This window comes from Rhinoderma darwinii, chromosome 5, assembly GCF_050947455.1.
Source record: "Rhinoderma darwinii isolate aRhiDar2 chromosome 5, aRhiDar2.hap1, whole genome shotgun sequence".
NCBI lineage: Eukaryota > Metazoa > Chordata > Amphibia > Anura > Rhinodermatidae > Rhinoderma > Rhinoderma darwinii.
In genome coordinates this window covers 254,024,584-254,045,350 of record NC_134691.1, presented here as the reverse complement: position 1 = coordinate 254,045,350, position 20,767 = coordinate 254,024,584, and the positions used below count along the sequence as shown (strand labels likewise).

General features: G+C 41.7%; 1 protein-coding gene across 6 annotated transcripts in view; it reads right to left on the bottom strand.

Moving 5' to 3' along the window:
* Positions 1–20,767, bottom strand: part of HECW1 (HECT, C2 and WW domain containing E3 ubiquitin protein ligase 1) — a 466,672-nt gene that overhangs the window by 382,317 nt on the left and 63,588 nt on the right. The window contains exon 2 of one of the 6 annotated variants that reach the window (XM_075827049.1): positions 14,484–14,650. The exons of 4 other annotated variants lie outside the window; for them this stretch is intronic. The gene's annotated coding sequence lies outside the window, so the exon portion shown is untranslated. The remainder of the gene's footprint in view (positions 1–14,483; positions 14,651–20,767) is intronic. One more of the 6 variants, XM_075827050.1, reaches the window with a different exon arrangement.

Below are 20,767 nucleotides of genomic sequence, written 5' to 3'. Positions count from 1 at the left end.
CGGCACAGAACATCGTAAAACCCATTCAAATGAATGGGCAGATGTTTGCCAACGCTTTTGAGCCGCATTTTCGGACGTAATTCAATGCTAAAACGCCCGAATTACGTCCGTAAATAGGGTGTGTGAACCCAGCCTTAGTGACGCCCCCGGCTGCTAGTGCTGCATTGATGGGTCACTTAGGAGACCCAGCGATGCAGCTGAAAGCTGCGGACCGTCGGCCATGAGAAGTTTGCGGGGGGGGGAGGCCAGTAAGAATTTTTGCATCGGGGCCCATGAGCCTTTAGCTACGCCCCTGCTACAACGTGACCTCTTACCTAGAGGTCTCCGTATTCAGGTTTTCCCCTCGTTTCCGGTAGAGGATGACACCTTTATGTCACGATGGGAAGACGCATGTAACACAGCATCCAAGACTTTTATGGAATTGCTGGTTGGCCTGGATAGGAAGACGCTTGAAACTATATAGAAAGAGCTACAGGATACTAAGAAAGGCAAATTCCAACGTGATTTGACTGATGCGTCCTCCAATCGTGTGTATAAATGGCGTAACCCAGGATTTAGGAAGGGGACAGCCTTTAGAAAGTTGTCCATGTCGTTGGAAATTCTACATCGGAATCAAGTGATACGTCCCAAGGTATGAGAACGAAAAGTACCACAGACCCTAGGCGGTTTAATGGGAACAACTATAGGGGCCGACAAAGACGGAAACAAACAGGATATCAGATGGAACCATGAGATGTCGGTAGATACAATAGGCAAAGAAGGGAGGACACATATGACACCCCTGCCGAAAATGCAAAATTGAAGGTAATTAATTTATCGGATCACGCCCTGTTGCCAATTGATGTGGGGGTTTTATCTAAGGGGATGACCTTTGTACCTGCCTTACACTTTGACACTTTTACAGCGATAAAAGACCTCCATTTGTTTGCCCGGACACATCTATTTAAGAGATGGTACCATAGAAAGGATGATAGTAGTAATTTTGAAACATCAGAGGAACTGGAGACGTTACGATGTCTGGAACAACTTTTGGATGAACAAACACAGCCTGCAGCAGGTAGGATTCCGACTTCCATTAGGAAACGCTCCACTCGTTTTCCACCATTTGCAGTATGTCCTCCTATTGATTTATTTGTTAAATTGGTGACATGACAATTAAAAGCCTTAAAAAGCTGAGGGGACAACAGAATGTTATATTTAAGCCAGCTGATAAAGGTGGTAACGTGGTCATCTGGCCAACGCATATGTACGAGAAAGAGGCGTATCGTCATTTGAAAAATCCTACCTGCTACAAAAAACTGACATTTAATCCTCTCTCATCCTTTAGTACAGCCCTCCTGGGCATCCTAAAAGAAGCTTTGAATGATGGTATCATTTCCGCTGAGCTGATGGAGTGCCTGACTGTACAAGAACCTACAATAGCAAGCCTTTATCTTTTACCTAAGATTCACAAGAATTCAAGCATACCACCTGGTCGCCCAATCATTTCAGGGAGAGGAAACATATGTGACAATATTAGTAAGTATGTAGATGCCGTTTTGAAACCTCTGGTGGAAACACTTCCCTCATATTTGAGGGATTCAGCTGATCTTATTCAAAAACTGGAGGGGATCCACCTTGAGCCCAGTATGCGGTTAGCCACCTGTGATGTCGAGTCATTATATACCAACATTAGACACCAGGATGGCTTACGTGCAGCAGCATACTTTTTGAGAATGACCAGCATGGACTCTGCAAATATTCAATTTGTATTGACCATACTGGAGTTCATATTGACACACAACTTTTTTACCTTTGGTGGCTCTTTTTACCTACAGCTCCAGGGTACTGCAATGGGGGTGGCATGTGCACCCTCCTATGCTAACCTCTTCCTGGGGCTGTGGGAGAGAGACTTATTTTTGTCCAATCAGATGTCGTCGGTGAGCAAGGTTGTATTTTGGACCAGGTTCATCTACGACATTTTTCTGATATCGAATGGGACAAGGGAAGAATTATTTTCCTTCATGGCAGACTTAAACTGCAATGATTTCAATATCAAACTAACCTGGAGGATGGAGGACATGACATTGGATTTTTTGGATATACTCATCAAACGTGATGATAGTGGGTCTGTATAGAAAAGAGACATCTGTCAATTCATATTTACACGCGTCTTCTTCCCACCCCAGATACATGATAAAGGCTATTCCAACGGGACAATTTCTTCGGATGAAGAGGCTTTGTTCGACTGAACAAGATTTTGAGAAACAAGCGGTTATATTGAGGCAACGGTTCCTGGACAGGGGATATAGTAAGAAAAACATACGGCGGGCGTACCAACGAGCACATAAAACAAGCCGATCCAAACTGTTGCAGCCTGTAGCCAGGAAAACACTGCCCATACAAACCAGGTATGTGACGACCTACCATGAAAGATGGGGGGAAATGATACAGTGTTTATCCAAATACTGGCCCATATTGAGGACGGACCCTGTACTATCTGAGTTGCTACCTTTGAGGCCTACCATAGCCTCTAGACGAGCAATGAATCTGCGTGACACGTTGGTTCACAGTCATTACAACCCCAATAAAATAAAACCTTAATTTGGCGCAGGTAAACCACGTTGGGGCTGTCGACCATGTGGACGTTGTATTGCTTGCCCGAATATCGCTGAAAGTGTGGAATTTTGGGATTCGTCAAAGAAGACCAAATATAGAATCACATGGCCCATCACATGTAATACCAAAGGGGTGATTTACTATGCATAATGTCCGTGCTCCCTGATCTATGTTGGGCTGACTACAAGAGAATTTAAGGTGAGGATACGGGAGCATGTGAATGGGATTGAGGCTGCCAGAGGAACTAAACCCGATATGGTAGACCTTCTGAAAACTATACCCAGACATTTTTTTCTCCATCATGGGTGTGACTCAAGGTGTCTACACTTTATTGGTATTGACCACATAGAAGTGGGCCTAAGGGTTGGATCTCTGATGAAGAGACTTTTACGCTTAGAGGCCCGGTGGATTTGGAAACTCAAAACCATGCACCCAATGGGCCTCAATGAGAGTTTGGGTTTTGCGGCATTTCTGTAACTGGTGTCAGGATCTTCTGTGTGGTGGTGTTTTTAGGTGTCATTGAATGACATGATGATTTTACTATGTAATAACTCTGTTTTTACTTTTTTTCTTTGTATTTAGGTCTTGGGATCTAATTGATGACTTATGAGTCTGTTTAGAGCTCCCTATGTGTCCAAGATGAACATTCATGCTATTTATTTAATCCGGTTGAATCCTGTATCCAGTGGCTGTCTCACTTTACTTTTCCTTATGTTTATTATTTTTTATTTATTTATATATTTTTTTATTTTCATATTTATTTTTATTTATTTAGTTATTTATTATATTGTACACATGCACACACCTTTTTGGTATAGCTTTGTAAATCATCACTTTTTGTAAGTATGTATACATATGTCCACATATATATTAGCAATTGTTTTTTTGTTTTTTATTTATTCATATTCACATGTATATATACTTTTTCACATTTTTCGAATTTTTGTCATTATTTTTCACGTGTGCGTATGCATGTGTCCATACATGTATGTGTGTATATATATGTGCGTATATGTGGTTATGTGTATCTTGACACATCTTTTGGAGCATCATGGGCTTTGTTTAATTTTATTTATGTATTATGATTATCATTATTTCCTTGGATTCCATGCACATTAAACTGATCACAGGGGTATGGATGTGTGTCCTTCCCCCCCCCCCCTTCTTTATTATAGAATTTGGTTCCACATGCACTTTAGACACATATATAGATTTTTTTACTATCATACACTATATTTTTGATAGCATTTATTAATTCACCAGTATTTGATATTTAGTATTCTTTATTCATCATTTTTTATTTTTCACATTTTTATTTTTCACACTTTTCACATTTTTCACACTTTCACCAGTTTGTGTATTATATATATATATATATATATATATATATATATATATATTCCTTCATTTATTTTTCACTGTTCATTCATTATTATTATGTAACAACACGTTTTTTGCATATATGTACTATATATAATTCAATAATTCCACTTATTTTTGTGGGTGTTTGTTATTTTATTTCATTTATTTTTCTACTTATTTATATGTATATATTTTTAGAATATATATATATATATATATATATTATTTATTTTTTTTTATATTCATCTTGTATATGTATATATTTTATATATTTTTATAATCTAATATATTTAATTGGTGTAATTTGGGTTATGTGCTATGTGGTCATCATATATATTATATACTCTTTTTAACCCCTTAATGACCAGCCTATTTTAGACCTTAATGACCAAGCTATTTTTTACGTTTTTCCATTGTCGCATTCCAAGAGCTATAACGTTTTTATTTTTGCGTCGACATAGCTGTATAAGGTCTTGTTTTTTGCGGGACAAGTTGTATTTTTTAATAGCACCATTTTGAGGTACATATTATTTATTGATTAACTGTTATTAACTTTTTTTTGGGGGGGGAATAGAAAAAAATCTGAAATTTCGCCACTCTTTTTTGCGTCCTAAATCGAAATAATAAATAACACAATAACTTTATTCAGCGGGTTGTTACGATTGCAACAATACCAAATTTGTATAGATTTTGTATGTTTTACTACTTTTACACAGTGAAAAGCTGTTGTTTTTTTCAAAATTTTTTGTTTTTGTGTCTTCATATTTGAAGAGCCGTAACGTTTTTATTTTTTCGCTGATGCGGTGGTATGAGGGCTTTTTTTTTGCGGGAAGACTTGTAGTTTTTATGGTACCATTTTAGAGTTGATGCAAATTTTTGATCACTTTTTAATCATATTTTTTTTAAGTCAGGATTCACAGAAAACAGCAATTTTTACGTCGTTTTTTAATTTAATTTTTTACGGCGTTCACCGTGCGGGTTAAGTAATGTAATAGCTTTATAGCAATGGAAAAATTGCTGTTTTCTGTTAATCCTGACTTTAAAAAAATGGGATAAAAAGTGATCAAAAAGTCGCATCTACTCTCAAATGGTACCAATAAAAACGACAAGTCGTCCCGCAAAAAAAAAGCCCTCATACAACTGCATCGGCGGAACAATAAAATAGTTATGACTCTTCAAATATGGAGACAAGAGCAAATAATTTTGAAAGAAAAGTGTTTTTACTGTGTAAGAAGTAAAACATACAAAATCTATACAAATTTGGCATCTTTGCAATCGTAACAACCCGTTGAATAAAGTTATTGTGTTATTTATACCACACAGTAAACGACGTAGATTTAGGACGCAAAAAAAGAGTGGTGAAATTTCAGGTTTTCTTCTATCCCCCTCCCAAAAAAAGTTAATAAAAGTTAATGAATAAATTATACGTACCCCAAAATGGTGCTATTAAATAATACAACTTGTCTCGCAAAAAACAAGACCTTATATAGCTATGTCGACACAAAAATAAAAAAGTTATAGCTCTTCGAATGTGACAATTGAAAAACATAAAAATGGCTTGGTCATTAGAGGACCCAGAATGCAAGCAAGGGGAAGCGGTTAAGTGTGCAAAGCTCAACAATTGATGGTCATGAAAAAGTTGGTCACATGTTACCAATCCTCGCGTTTTCCAACACTGAAGGTTCAGGCTAGGTATAGATAGCTCCAAAAAGTCTAATGGAAGAGAAGACCTAGATATTGGTAGGCGTTCTAACGCATGTATATGTAAGTATGTCCAGCATGTCAAAGTGGCTATAGTAAGGGGGGAAATCTCAACTGGGAGTGGTATATCCCAAAATGGTAAGAAAAGGAGGGATCTCAAACCTCTGGAGCCCAAATAGGATGATTCAATATGTACCCAATGTTTCGAGTTATCATCCTTCCACCACGACCTCGCTTTTTTTTGGTAGGTTCCGCTGGAGCGTTTGGACTACATCGTAGATTCATTGGACTACTTCGATCTACTTTTTAAAAAAAATAAAAAATAGTGAAAGAGGGTTGCATGGGGGAGTTTAGATTTCAATAAAAAAGTTCTACTTATGTCTGTTTTTTTTAATACTTTATTATGGCCTTAGTAATGGCTGCTGTCTGATTGAGAGCGTCCATTACTAAGAAGGGGCTTAGTGTTAGCCAGTAAAAAGGCCATCACTAACCCCTATTATTACCCCGGTTCTCACTGCTGCGAGGGGAGTACGATCCAGTACCCGACCATCTGAAGAGACGGTAAGGCAGCAGGGTGGCCACAGGCTGGTTTTACCAGGCTGGGAAGGGATAAAAAACATGGCCCTTCCCACCCTGGTGATGCTCGGCTGCAGCTGCTTTATTGCATCTGGCTGGTTATGAAAAATAGCGGGAACGTGGGGTCTTTTCTAAAAAATAAATAATAGAAAAAAAATTACGTGAGATCCCCTCCATTTTTCATAACCAGCCAGATACAATAAAGCAGCAGCCTAGCATTACCAGGGTGGGAAGGGCCATGGTTTTTGGCCATTCCAAGCCTGATAGTACCAGCCTGCGGCCACCCCAGTACCCGCCCTTCTCTTCAGACGGTCGGGTGCTGGATCGTACCCAGCTCTTCCCGGTACTCCTGGTGGCGGTGGGTACTGGGGTAATAATATGGGTTAGTGATAGCCTTATTAGTGGCTAACACTAAGTCCCTTCTTAGTAATGGACGCTCTCAATCAGACAGCTGCCATTACTAAGGTGGTAATGAAGTATTAAAAAACAGAGACATAAAAAAAATTATTTTATTGAAATGACAACGACTTTAACCATTTTATAAAAAAAAAAAGAAATACAGCTTAAATCAGCGAAGTAGTCCAACGAATCTACGACGTAGTCCAAATGGTCCAGCGGAACCTGCAAAAAAAAAATTAGCAGTATGAAAAATAAAAATAAAGATGGCTGCCCCCACAGACGTACAAACATATGAATAAATAGCTACCTTCGGAAACATATTAAGATAATTAGAAAAATTAGGCCCATAAAATAAAACATATCAAATAAAAAAAAAAAAAATTATAACACCTTTCTTTTAAAGAGAACCTTTCACCTCCCCATACATGTGCAGCTGAGTGTAGCATGTAATGGGGAGCCCGTTTAAGGGAAATCCTAGATTTTAAGGGATTAAAATTGCCTCCGCACCTTCAAACCTGTGGGTGTTTTATAGCTACAGATTTTAACAGATATCTTCACTGTTCTATCTTATGATGAAGCCTCCTTTAAGTACCCTCCATTGGCTGGGAACAGGTTCACTTACCTACAGTTAAGACATTTTATGAACTCTGTCCTGCGCCTAATATAATTCAATCTCTAGATTTGGATCTCTCAAAGACAAAACTTCCCCTTTCTCTTTAAGCTTCATTAATAAAATTATCAAGCCCATTATCCAGTGAACTGATGCCTCTCCTGGCCTAGGAAAATGGACGTCTAAATTACCATCTCTCACCATCCAGAATATATTGGAAGCCACTTTAAAAATGCATTTGATATTACCCTATTAGAATTATAAGACTATGGCGTTAATGACTTTTCATAGGGCATATATATCACACCCAGCACTCAATCCAGGATTTTCCCTACATTGCATTGTTTGCTCCAAAATCTCCAAGCCCAAAGTTTATATCTCAGTCTTTAATCTTGTCCAAAAACGCAAGATGAATGGCAGATGGTTTTAGTAATTAAAAAAGTTACTTTTGATTTTTCTGTCTCTCTCACACCAGAGTGGGTTTCATTCAACATCACTAGCGACCAATCTACTGACACAAACAATAAACAAGACAAACGCCATAGACGTTTGTGACCCATAGAGGTTTGTGATCGTCCCAAATTTTGCCTCCTTGATGCAAGGAAGGGTGAAGACAAATGCTAAGAAATTGAAAACATAACTTACCTCGTGCTTCTCGTCGCTCCTCCTGCAGACTTGCTCCTCTCTGGCTGCATGTGCTGCGTACAGCGTCAGAGAGGAGGAGGAGTGTTACACACGTTCGGCACATCTGCTATGTGCGTCTGCATGGCCCCTCCCCCCGGTCTTATCCGTCCGGGGCTGAAAATGCCCCCCCCCCGTTTGGGTAGGTGGTGCCGCCTGAGGCTGTCGGCTCACCTGGCCTCATGGCAGGTGCGGCACTGATCCCAAGAGACCGCTGCAGCTTGTGATTGTGTGATTGGCTGCAGTGGTGGTCACATGGGATGAAGCATCATCCCAGGAGGCTGGCCCACTGACGTCATCCAGGGAAGATGTATTATCTCATGTGACCGCCGCTACAGCCTGTGATTGGCTGCGGCGGTCAAAAGGGATAAAACATCATCCCAGGAGGTCGCGCTGCGAACGCGCCGCAAAAAACGCAACAACTGCTATTTCTGAGAAGTTTTACCGCTCAGTATTTATGCACCGTGTGGATGAGATTTGTTTTATTTCATCCACTTTGCTGCTACTGTATTTGCTGCGGATTCTCTGTAACTAATTCCGTTGGGGAAAAACCCCAGTATTTACACAACGTGTGAACTGACCCTAAAGGAGAGTTAATAATGTCTCCTAAATTTTTTCCATGCTATTATAGCGTCTATTTATGGTGCTGAGTGCTTTGCAAAGTGTGGGAGAGTAGATTATGGGGTATGTTGTGATGTGATGTGACCAAGTCAATAGGGAGACAAGCATGTGCCTTTAGCAAGTAGGAGGAATAATGACTCCTTTTGTGGATCCAAGCCACCACATGTCTATCCAGGTATTTGTAAGATACTTCAGGGTGCTTCCCACTTCAAATATAGAATGAGATGGCCCTGTTCAATGTGGAAACATCAGTGTGTTTCAACAAGAGCGGTATAGTTTGGAGGAGGTAAAAAGTTTGGACGAGCTCATCACTTTAACTAAATAACATCTGCCCAGGTCTTTTGGAGATGTTTCACTTTGTTTAACAAAATGCACATATCAGGAGATCTTACTGGTTCTCTTTAAGAAAATTGAGGAGGAGCTTGCAAGATGGCACCACTCACCCTTGTCATTACTGACAGATATAATTTAGCATTATCAGGCAAAATTCTTTAATAGGAAATACTATTTTTACTACAACAGACATGACAGGAGAGCTGATAGTTTCTCTTTAAACAGGGGGGAATAGTTCAGACTAAATAGGAACTTGGGGGCCCTACCAATCCATATACTTAGGTTAGTTACAGCAGATTGAGCCAATTATGCTGTTAAATGACATACAGCTTCTCTTTCTTTCTGGAATGGATGAACTAATAGGAAGATCTCACATTTGGCCACTTGAACCCAAAATCCAGAAAAGGAGAAGTGTTCCATAAGGTTTGGGACTCATAGTAATTGATCCCACAAGTTTGCCATAAAAAAGCATTATATCATCAGCAAAAATGGAGGCCCTAATTTCCGGACTAGAGATTTAGTTCCCTTGGTATGTTTGGGTGACACAGCAGTCTGGCCAGAGGGCAAAAGCGATTTTAAATTAAACAGGGGAAAGGATGCATCCCTGGTGGCTCCGTTTGTGAAGGGGAAAAATAACCGTGTACTCGAGCTTCTGGCTTTAAGAAAAGCGCAAAATGACTTTCGAATGGCCATAGTATCAGACACGTAGTCAAGCCATTGTCATTGAACATTTTAAAAATCCTTTTTACCTCAATTTTTTTGCCCCATTTAATACTTACCTTATGTTGGAATTGGTTTGTCTGCCTTGTGCAAATCCTGACTGATATGGGATATAAGAAATTGCAGTAAAGTTGCCAATCTGCCCACCAAATGTTTTGATAGAGGTTTTACATCCTGAATAATCAGGGATAATTGAAAGACAAAGTGAAGGGGGTCCTTCCCCGATTTAGGCAGTATAAGTAGTGAGGGACATAGTAGTACCATGTAAGATGGCATTGAAAAGAAAGTAAACATAACAGTAATTTGCATGTTAAGACTTATAAAATTCTCATGTATAGCCTACTAAATGGATATATTTTATGGAGTATAAAGAATTGTCCATTAAAATTTAAATGGTAATAAAATCTGGCATTAAAAATAACAGATTTCCTCATAATTTATGAAAGAATTTGACAAGTATTAACTATGAATTGTATCACAATGCCATGATCTACACTGTTGGCTTTTATGTATTAAAACAAGGATGTTTAAACAAAAATACATTTTGGAAAGTAAGAGAAGTATTTCAGTTTTATCCGGCACATGTCATACCCATTGCTTAGAACAGATTTACAATTTACGTATTACGTACATAACTATGATGCTAGGAGCCCGGCTCCCTGCAGTGTGTTCGGTCCGGTACTTGCGGCCGAATTACGTCCGTCAATTACGGACGTAATGACCTCGTGTGAACATAACCTAAGGCTATGTTCACACAGAGTTTTTTGCTGCGTTTTTTGCGGCGTTTTGTGCCCACGGTCATTGACCGCCGCGGGCATAAAACGCCATGAAATATGCTTTTTCTGCCTCCCATTGATGTCAATGGGAGGTCAGAGGCGTAAACGCCCGAAGATAGGGTATGTCCCTTCTTTCTCCTGCGAGACGGTTTTACCACTCGCGGGAAAAAGACGCCTCCGCCTCTCATTGAAATCAATGGGAGGAATTTTAGGGCAGTTTTTGACGAGTTTTTCGGCGCGGTTTCCGCGTCAAAAAACTCTGTGTGAACATAGCCTTATTGTTCATCCTAAATCAAATGGAACATGGTTACCATCAGATTGAGATTTAATCTGTAGCATTATTTTGCAGATCACTGGAAAGAGCACACTTTCTTTATTGTAGCAGATTTTCTATGTTTTAGTCTAAAGTTAAGAATAGAAATCGTTCATACACATGAGGCGGCCAGAGACTCAATGGTGTCCCAAACACTTTTACCAAACTGTATTTCTTATGGTTCTGTCAAGGGCATTTGTGCTGCATACAGCCCAACATTTGATCACAAATGCAGGATATTATAAGCCCTGGCTCTATTCTGCCTATTCGTGGTCCAGTTCACAGGGCACTCCTGAGAAAAATAACACTGCTGGAAGGCCGTGCTGTCATGTGCATGGCCTATTCAGGAACCTAGGATTTACAAACTGGTTGGACTTTCACATATCAGAAGAATATTATGGGGGGAATCTGACCAACATGTACAAATATATAAATGGTCTTTTTTTTAAAAATAATTCAGGTATGAAAAGGCTTCTTTACTGTATGAGCTGCAAAATAGGCTACCTCAAGATCTAGTTTTGGCAAAAACAGCAAATATTTTCCAAAAAGGAAAGGAAGGAAGGAATTAGTTTATCTTTATAGCAAATTGGATCATACCAGGGCTTTATCACTATCTAGGTCAAGCAGAGTTAACTACAATTCGGAACAAACTTATTATGTGATAGGGTTCCTTCACAACGCATTTGTTTGATATGTTTGAATGCCCTTTAACCTGCATAATTTTGGCCTTACCAAATATGGGTTGCAGAGGTTGCAATAGTCTCTTGGGGTCCTGCAGGCAAAATACAAAAGAAACACTGCTTTTCAGTTGCACAATGGGATACTTAGATAGATTGAGCTAATTCAGTAGTTCATTATTATAGCATATATGGATCCTATGCACATCAAAAGCACCACTATTAGGTTAGGATCAGGTAGCGACTTTGTCAAGCCCTGGAGCTTGAAACTTGCCTACTGTAAAGGGCCTTTTACACTGGGCGATTATCGTGCAGACGAGCTTTCGTAGAACGCTCGTTGCCGATAATTGCCCTGTTTAAACAGGGCAGCGATCAGCAGATGAACGAGCAAACGCTCGATCATCTGATGGTCTTATTTTAAAAAACTAAAAGATTATCGTTGTCGGCAGCACATCTCCCTGTGTAAACGACCGGAGTAGCGACCGCTTGTCCCCATTCATAGCTCCGTGTGACAGGATGTCTCGTTGATCGGCGCTCGCTGCACCGGCCTATTGTCGGCCAGTGTAAAAGTCCCTTAATTATTGGAGAAAATATCTCTGCATTTGACACCATGAAACAAACACAGATTACAACCCTCATAAACATTTAAAGATACTGCATTGCTGCAGATCGGACATGGTTTAGTGCATCGGAGCATCTATACAATTATCTCATAGCAATAAATAATGTCTTATTTCTGCAAAGCCTATATCACATTGTAGACTAAACTGTCATTCTCTCATATACATATAATTTATCAAAACTGATGATTTTGTACATCCATAGGGTAGACAGAAATGCTGCAAATACAACTATGCTGCATCACAGTGACACTGAAATATATCATTTGTGTTGATAACTTTGTCTGTAAGCAATATTATGCTAAATTAATAATGCCATTTTGTGAGATGTAACACTATTGATATTCCCCTATTAAAAATAGATAAATGTGGATGCAAATATGAAGAACACTTAAAACAGTAATATGCTAAAGCACAGTGGATGAATCATTTTTACAGGCTCCCCGCAAGTCCTGAATGTCACTTGAAAGTTAGAAGGCATGGAGATTAGTCTCTCACACTGGTTTTGATAAAACACTGTTTCGCTAATTAGCTCTGGCAAAAAATTATAAGATCATATTTTATTTATAGATCCTTATTTTTTTTTTATAGTGAATCATTTATTAACATTTTAATTGTATTCATGGTGGTTCTGTATTGCTTCAAATTTGTTCAATATGTTATCATCTAGACTCAGACATATTCACGGTCTGTGGCTTGCGAAATTTCAATTTAATAAAAATGCGTAGTCGATAATGCAGTTATGAGAAAATACTAAAAATATTGTGAAGTTCATGCCCAAAAAAATTTCATGTTAGTATGAATTCTTTTAGCTAATATAAAATAAATGTGATTTACACTTGAATATTCTGATCATACCTTCTAAAGCACTCCTGATCATACTCTCAGGTTTATATTGACTATATTCTCAATATTGCTCATGGTAGAGGACATAATGCCAGCCTCAAAGAAATGCAGGGGCGTAGCTAAGGGTGGGGCAGGCGGGGCCTGTGCCCCGGGTGCAACTTGGAGGGAAGGAAGGGGGGTGCCGCAGCGCCGCTACTGACCAGGTGCCGCTGGTACAGCTGCTGCCAGTTTAGAAAATACCGCTATAGCAGCTTTTACAGGGCAAAAGGCATGAGGGGGCCCATGCCACCCGGCCCATGATGCGCCAAGCCAGACAGAATGGGCCCCCTCATTCCCAGTGGTGTTGTCTTCCGCATTCAATTGTATCTACGTCCTTAGGAAGGAGATACAAATACTATGGTGGAGCAACGAGCTAGCTCCCTGCTCTACCATTCACTAAGGCGATGGGACAGGATCCCTACGCAGGCCGGCGTGATGACGTCAATGGATCACGCCAGCCTATGCAAGGATCCTGTCTCATAGGCTGCTGAGGAGGCTTCGTCGCGGGAACAGGGCTAGGTGGGTACAAGATTTTTATTTATTTATTTGGGGGCTGTGTGTCGCTATCTACATGGGGGCTGTGTGGCGCTATCTACGAGGGGGCTGTGTGGCACTATCTACAGGAGGGAGTGTGGCACTATATACTAGGGGGGAGTGTGGCAATATTTACAAAAGTGGGCTGTGTGGCAGTATCTACAAGCGAGGTGTGTGGCACTATCTACATTGGGGGGCTTTGTGGCACTATGTACAAGAGGAGGCTGTTTGTTATGTCACCATATAGTTTCATTAGCCTCAGTTATACAATCTGTTTTAGTCAGTCACTGAACTCTTTAATTTATTTTCTTTTAATTTATTGTTATGTTAACTACCTTATATAACTATATCGCTCGTAAAATGTACAAATGTTTTTATGCTCAAGTTACATTAAACAAAATTGAAGAAAAAATTACACCTCATTGATTGATAGAGAAAGCAAACATGGGGAGGGGGAAAAATATGTTGGGAAAGAAGTGGGGGGGGGGGCAAACTGAATCTATGTCCCGGGTGCAGGAGAACCTAGCTATGCCTATGAGAAATGCATGTCATTACAGATCAGCATAGAAAATATGTGCCAATAGTTTCCTTATGATCGTGCTGGCACAATGTAGGGTTTAGGTTAGGGAGGGTTGGCATATCTCTCGCTCTCACACACACACACACACACACACTCACACACACATACCCCTCATTTTTGCTCTCAGTATATTTTAAAAACTGATTTACAGAATTTTTGTTGGCATATGAGCACAAAACTCTGGGCATAATACTTATGATAACTTAGACCATCTACTATATAACCCATGAGCTAATGATACTATACAGCATTCCTAGGACCCATGTTCTAAGGCAGCTCTGGTATGCAGCTCAGTTTAGAGATAATTTGCAAATTGAGTTTAACACCTGCCATATAAGTTTGTATGACATAAAACTACAGCTCCTAGTATAGCCAGAACGATGGTAAGGATATGCTTGGAGTTGCTGTTCAGAAAAAAGAACGATAAACACATCATCTCGCTGCAGATCATACAGTGACTACAGTACTGAGCAGTTACAGGGAGAATAAACACTTACATTTAGTGACTCACCGGTGCCAACTTCTCAGATTGTGGTCGTTCTCTTTACTTTTCCATCTGGTCCAGAACTCTATGATGCCTCCTGGCCATGACCCATTTCTGCGGAAATGGGTAAATTTGGTGCTCAAATGTCTTCGAAAGGTCACTTTTTCAACATTTCTGCACCTGTAAAGGAAGAGCAAATTATGGTACTACACTCTATGCCCCAAAATATAATAGTATCATACACTGTGTCTCCGAATATAATAGCGCTACACACTGTGCCCCTGAATCTAATAGTAACATACACTGTGCCCCTGAATAAAAGTGTGTCAAACACTGTAAAGTAATGCACCACACACAGTGCCCCCTGTAGATAGTGCTCCCAGTAGGGGCCTCTATAGATAGTTCTCCCCATAGAGCCCTCTGTAGGTAGTAGCGTTCCCTGTAGATAGTGCCCCTGTAGCGTTCCCTGTATAGTGCCCCCTGTAGATAGGCCCCCCTGTGGATAGAGCCCCCTGTGGATAGAGCCCCCTGGGGATAGAGCCCCCTGTGGCATTCCCTGTAGATAGAGCCCCCTGTGCCCTTGTGGCGGTCCCTGGAGATAGAGCCCCCGTGGCGTTCCCTGTAGATAGGGCCCCCTGTGGCATTTCCAGTAGATAGAGCCCCTTGTGGCATTCCCTGTAGATAGAGCCCCTTGTGGCGTTCCCTGTAGATCGAGCCCCCTGTGGCGTTCCCTGTAGATAGAGCCCCCTGTGCACCTGTGGCGGTCCCTGTAGATAGGGCGCCATGTGGCGTTCCCTGTAGATGGGGCCCTATTTACAGGGAACGCCACATGGGACCCTATCTACAGGGAACACCACATGGGCCCTATCTACAAGGATCGCCACAGGGGCCCTATCTACAGGAAACCCCACAGGGGGCCCCATCTACAGGAAACCCCACAGGGGGCCCTATCTACAGGAAACCCCACAGGGGGCCTTATCTACAGAAAACCCCACAGGGGGCCCTATCTACCGGAAACCCCACAGGGGACCCTATCTACAGGAAACCCCACAATGTGGCATTACCCTGTAGATAGGGCCCCCTGTGGCGTTCCCTGTAGATAAGGGCTCCCTGAGGCGTTCCCTGTAGATAAGGGTTCCTATATAGGGGACATACTAAAAAGAATGACGAAAAAGAATGACCAATATTAGTAATGGGCGAAAATATAAAAAAAGATATGAGATTTTTATGTTTCGAAAACATGGAATGAACAGATTTTCTTTGTGGTTAATGAGAAAATAAAAACAAAATTCCATAGAAACAGATGTGTAAAAATGTTTACTGTGCTTGATAGACCTGGAATGAACAGGATATAAGTGTAGTTTATAAGGGAATGAACACATATTCTATAGAAACAGATGCGTAATTATTTTCCTGTGCTTAATAGACCTGGAATGAACAGGATATAAGTATAGTTTATAAGGGAATGAACACATGCCCTTATAAACTACATATATATCGTGTTCATTCCAGGTCTATAAAGCACAGGAAAACAATTACGCATCTGTTTCTATGGAATATTCATTCCACTATAAACTACACATAGATCCTGTTCATTCCAGGTCTATCAAGCACAGGAAAATAATTATGCATCTATTTCTATGGAATATGTGTTCATTCTACTATAAACTACACAAATATCCTGTTCATTCCAGGTCTATCAAGCACAGGAATTTCCTAAGGCGTCTGTTTATATGGAATTTGTGTTTATTTCCTCATTAACTACAAAGAAAATCTGTTCATGCCATGTCTACCAAACAAAAAAAATTCATTGTGCCCTTTTTTATATTTTCTTCCCATTAGTATTAATGTTCATTCTTTTTCTTCATTCTTTTTCTTTATTCTTTTTAGTATGTCCCCCTATATAGTCCCCTGTAGTTAGTTCCCTATAGTCTTCTGTAGTTCTCGTTCCCTGTATAGTCCCCGTTACCGCGCCATCCTCCAGCGATGTCAGTCCTCCTCCAACGGAACGATGCAGCGGCGCGATTCGCCATCGCGCCGACTGCATCATCACTAAAGCGCAGAATGGCGCATCATGTGCCTCGCTCGGGCAGCGCTAGTCAACTCAATTGTATCCGCGTCCTAAGGACGTGGATACAATTGAGTGCTGTGGACCGGTTCCGGCTTCCCGCTTCACCCGATTCTGCGAACTGGCTGTCATTTTAACAACCGGTTCGGGAGAACCAGGGGCGAACTGGCCGAATCCCACCCCTGCTGGTATGTACTGGTTACCTCTATGTCTCATTTCCTACAGTTAGGTCCAGAATTATTTGAACAGTGACACAAATTTTAGCATTTTAGCCATTTACCAAAACATATTGAATATACAGTTATATAATCAATATGGGCTTAAAGTGCAGTCTCTCAGCTTTAATTTAAGGATATTCACATTCTAATTTAAGTAAGGGTTTAGGAATTACAGCTCTTTAATATGTAGCTACCTCTTTTTCAAAAGACCAAAGGTAATTGTCTAATTGTAAAATTATCTCAAAAGCTATTTAATGGGCTGCATGGGCTATTCCCTCGTTAATCCATCATCAATTAAGCAGGTAAAAATGAGTTGATTCCAGGTGTGGCATTTGCATTTGGAAGCTGTGGCTGTCAATCCACAACATGAGGTCAAAGGAGCTCTCAGTGCAAGTGAAACAGACCATTGTTCGGCTGACAAAAAAATTAAGAAATCCATCAGAGAGAGAGAGCAAATGTTAGTGGTCAAATCAACAGTTTGGTACATTATTGAAAAAAAAAAAAGCGCACTGGTGATCTTGTGAATTCCAAAAGGCCTGGACGTCCACGAAAGACAACAGTGGTGGATGATCGCAGAATCCTTTCCATGGTAAAGAAAAACCCCTTCACAACATCTACCCAAGTGAAGAACACTCTCCTGGAAGTAGGGGGTATCAGTATATAAGTCTACCATAAAGAGAAGATTTCATGAGAACAAATACAGAGGGTTCACCACAAGGTGCAATCCATTAATCAGCCTCAAAAATAGAAAGGCCAGATTAGACTTTGTCAAACACCATCTAAGGCTATGTTCACACGGAGTATTTTGGGGGAGGAATATCTGCCTCAAAATTCAGTTTGGAACTTTGAGGCAGATATTCCTCTCCCTGCACGCCGATTTTCGCGGCAATTATCGCGCCGTTTTTCGCCCGCGGCCATTGAGCGCCGCGGGCATAAAACAGCGAGATATACGCTTTCTCCTGCCTCCCATTGAAGTCAATGGGAGGTCAGAGGCGGAAGCGCCCGAAGATAGGGCATGTCGCTTCTTTTTCCTGCGAGGCAGTTTTACTGCTCGCGGGAAAAAGACGCCGACGCCTCCCATTGAAATCAATGGGAGGCGTTCTCGGGCCGTTTCTGCCGAGTTTTGCGAATAGGTTTCCGCGTCAAAAAACTCGGCAAAATACCCCGTGTGAACATAGCCTAAAGAAGCCAGCCCAGTTCCGTAACAGCATTCTTTGGACAGATGAAACTAAGATCAACCTGTATCAGAATGATGGCAGGAAGAAAGTATGGAGAAGGCTTGGAACGGCTCATGATCCAAAGCATACCACATCCTCTGTAAAACATGGCGGAGGCAGTGTGATGGCATGGGCATGTATAGCTGCCAAAGGCACTGTGTCACTTGTGTTTATTGATGATGTGACAGAAGACAGAAGCAGCCGGATGAATTCTGAAGTGTTCAGGGATATACTCAGGAGCGTAACTAGGAGAGACTGGGCCCCATAGCAAACCTTTGACTGGGCGCCCCGCTCCCCTATGTGCTACACGCAGCCCCCCTGACAGATAGTGCCCCCTGTAGATTGTGCCATACAGTCCCCCCTGTATACAGGGCTAAACAGCCCCCCCTGTAGACAGTCACACCCCACTTGAAGATAGCAGCCCCCCACCTCCCCCTTGAAGATTGTGCCATACAGCCCCCCTGTAGATATAGCCATAAAGCCCCCTGTAGATATCGCCATACACAGGTCCCCCTGCATATAGTCACACAGCCCTCCTTCTCTTGTATATAGTGCCACAGAGCCCCCCTCCATTGTATATAGTGCCACACAGCCCCCCTGTAGATAGTGCCATACACACAGCCCCCTGTAGATAGCGCCACACAGCCCTCCCCCTTGTAAATAGTGCCAGACAGCCCCCCTGTATATAGTGCTACACAGCCCCCCCTGTATAGTGCCACACAGCCCCCCTTGTATATAGTGTCACACAGCCCCCTTCCTTGTATATAATGCCACACAGCCCCCTCCCTTGTATATAGTGCCACACAGCACCGCTCCTTTGTAAATAGTGGCACGCTGCTCCCCCTTGTGTATAGTGCTACACAGCAATTCCCCCTGTATATTGCCACGCAGTCGCCCCCCCCCCCCCCAAATATATATATATTTTACTTACCTTGCCCTGTTCCCGCGACGGACGGAGCGTTGCACATTCACCTAGTGGGACGCTTGCGCAGACCAGCGTGATGCAGTGACGTAATCATGCCAGCCTGCTCAGGGAGTCTTCCCAGCACCTTAAAGGCTGCTGGCCTAATGTGACCTGCAGTCTAAAGTAATCAATTGTATTTGCATTCTGAGGACGCAGATACAAGTGAATGTGGCTGTCGCTACCATCGACGCTACTGGGCATGAGGGGGCCCGTGCCGCCCGGCCGGTAAATGTTAGGGGCAGAGTGGCACGGGCCCTGCAGTGGCGTCGTCAATGCTGTAGCAGTCATAACGCCTGCTAAGGGCGCCAACGGGCATGGGTGGGGCCGTGTCCGCGGGCTGTGGGTGCCCCCTCATGCCGCCAGCCCCTGTAGCAGCTGCTACAGCAGTAGTTATGCCACTGGATATACTTTCTGCTCAGATTCAACCAAATGCAGCAAGGTTGATTGGACATCGCTTCACAGTACAGATGGACAATGACCCAAAACATACTGCGAAAGCAACCAGGAGTTGTTGTTTTTTATTCATATTCAAAGTTTTTTATTGGTTGTAAAACAAACAAGTATTAAACACAGTTGGGGGAAAGCAACAATATACATCAGCAACATGGAGAAGCATAATGAACAGGTGTATTGCATAGAGACAGAACAACTCAATATCTTACACAACATAAAGTGTAACGGCATCCTACAAGCGCCATCACAGGAAGCGAAGCTCCTCACAGTAAGGGTATGTTCACACGCAGTGAGCAAAAACGTCTGAAAATACTGAGCTGTTTTCAGGCGAAAATCCTGATTTTCAGATGTTTTCTTAACAACTCGCATTTTTTACGGCCGTTTTTGGAGCTGTTTTTCAATGGTCAATGAAAAAAGCCTCCAAAAACATCCCAAGAAGTGTCCTGCACTTCTTTTGATGAGCCGTCATTTTACGCGCCGTATTTTGACAGCGACGTGTAAAATAAAGGCTCGTGGGAACAGAACATCGTAATTCCCATTGAAAGCAATGGGCAGATGTTTTTTGTAGGCGTATTAGGGGCGTTTTTCCAGGCGTAATTCGAGTCGTAAAATGCCTGAATTACGGCTGAAACCATTGCGTGTGAACATACCCTTAGACAAGGGAGGGGGAAGAAAAAAACAGAAGCAAGACAAACAAGGGCGGAAGTGGGATATGGTAGGGCACAGGTCACGGTGAGCCTGGACTCCAATTCCGGATTATTAGGAGTAGAAAAAAGCGAGATCAGCTATGCGCATGGCAAGGACATGGTTGAAGCAGGCAAAACCACACAAAGTAATGACTCCTCAGTCTAAGGTATATAGGAATGGGGAATTGGGTCTCAAGTCACTGTATTTAAATATGTGGGAGAAGAGAGGAACATAGTCCAATGGGACCAGATTGATGTGCATCGCGTGGAGGCAGCTGGGGAGTGTGACATCAGGTGTTCCATTCTCTGTATCAAGGCAACCTCCTGGAAACACTCGTCCAACGTTGGAGGGTGCGCCATTTTCCACTTACGTGGGATGATGGACTTTGCAGGCTGGAGGAGATGTCTTGTTAGAGACCGTTTATTAACCCCTTCCCGCCGCAGCCCTTTTTCAGATTTTCATTTTCGTTTTTTCCTCCCCACCTTCCAAAAGCCATAACGTCTTTATTTTTCCGTCGATATAGTACTATGAGGGCTTGATTTTTGCGGGACGAGTTGTAGTTTTTCGGAGCACAATTTATTTTGCCATATAATGTACTAGGAAACGGGAAAAAAGTTATTTTTGGGGTAGAAAATTAAAAAAACAGCGATTCCTCCATGTTTTTTTGCGTGCCGTTTTTACGGAATTCAT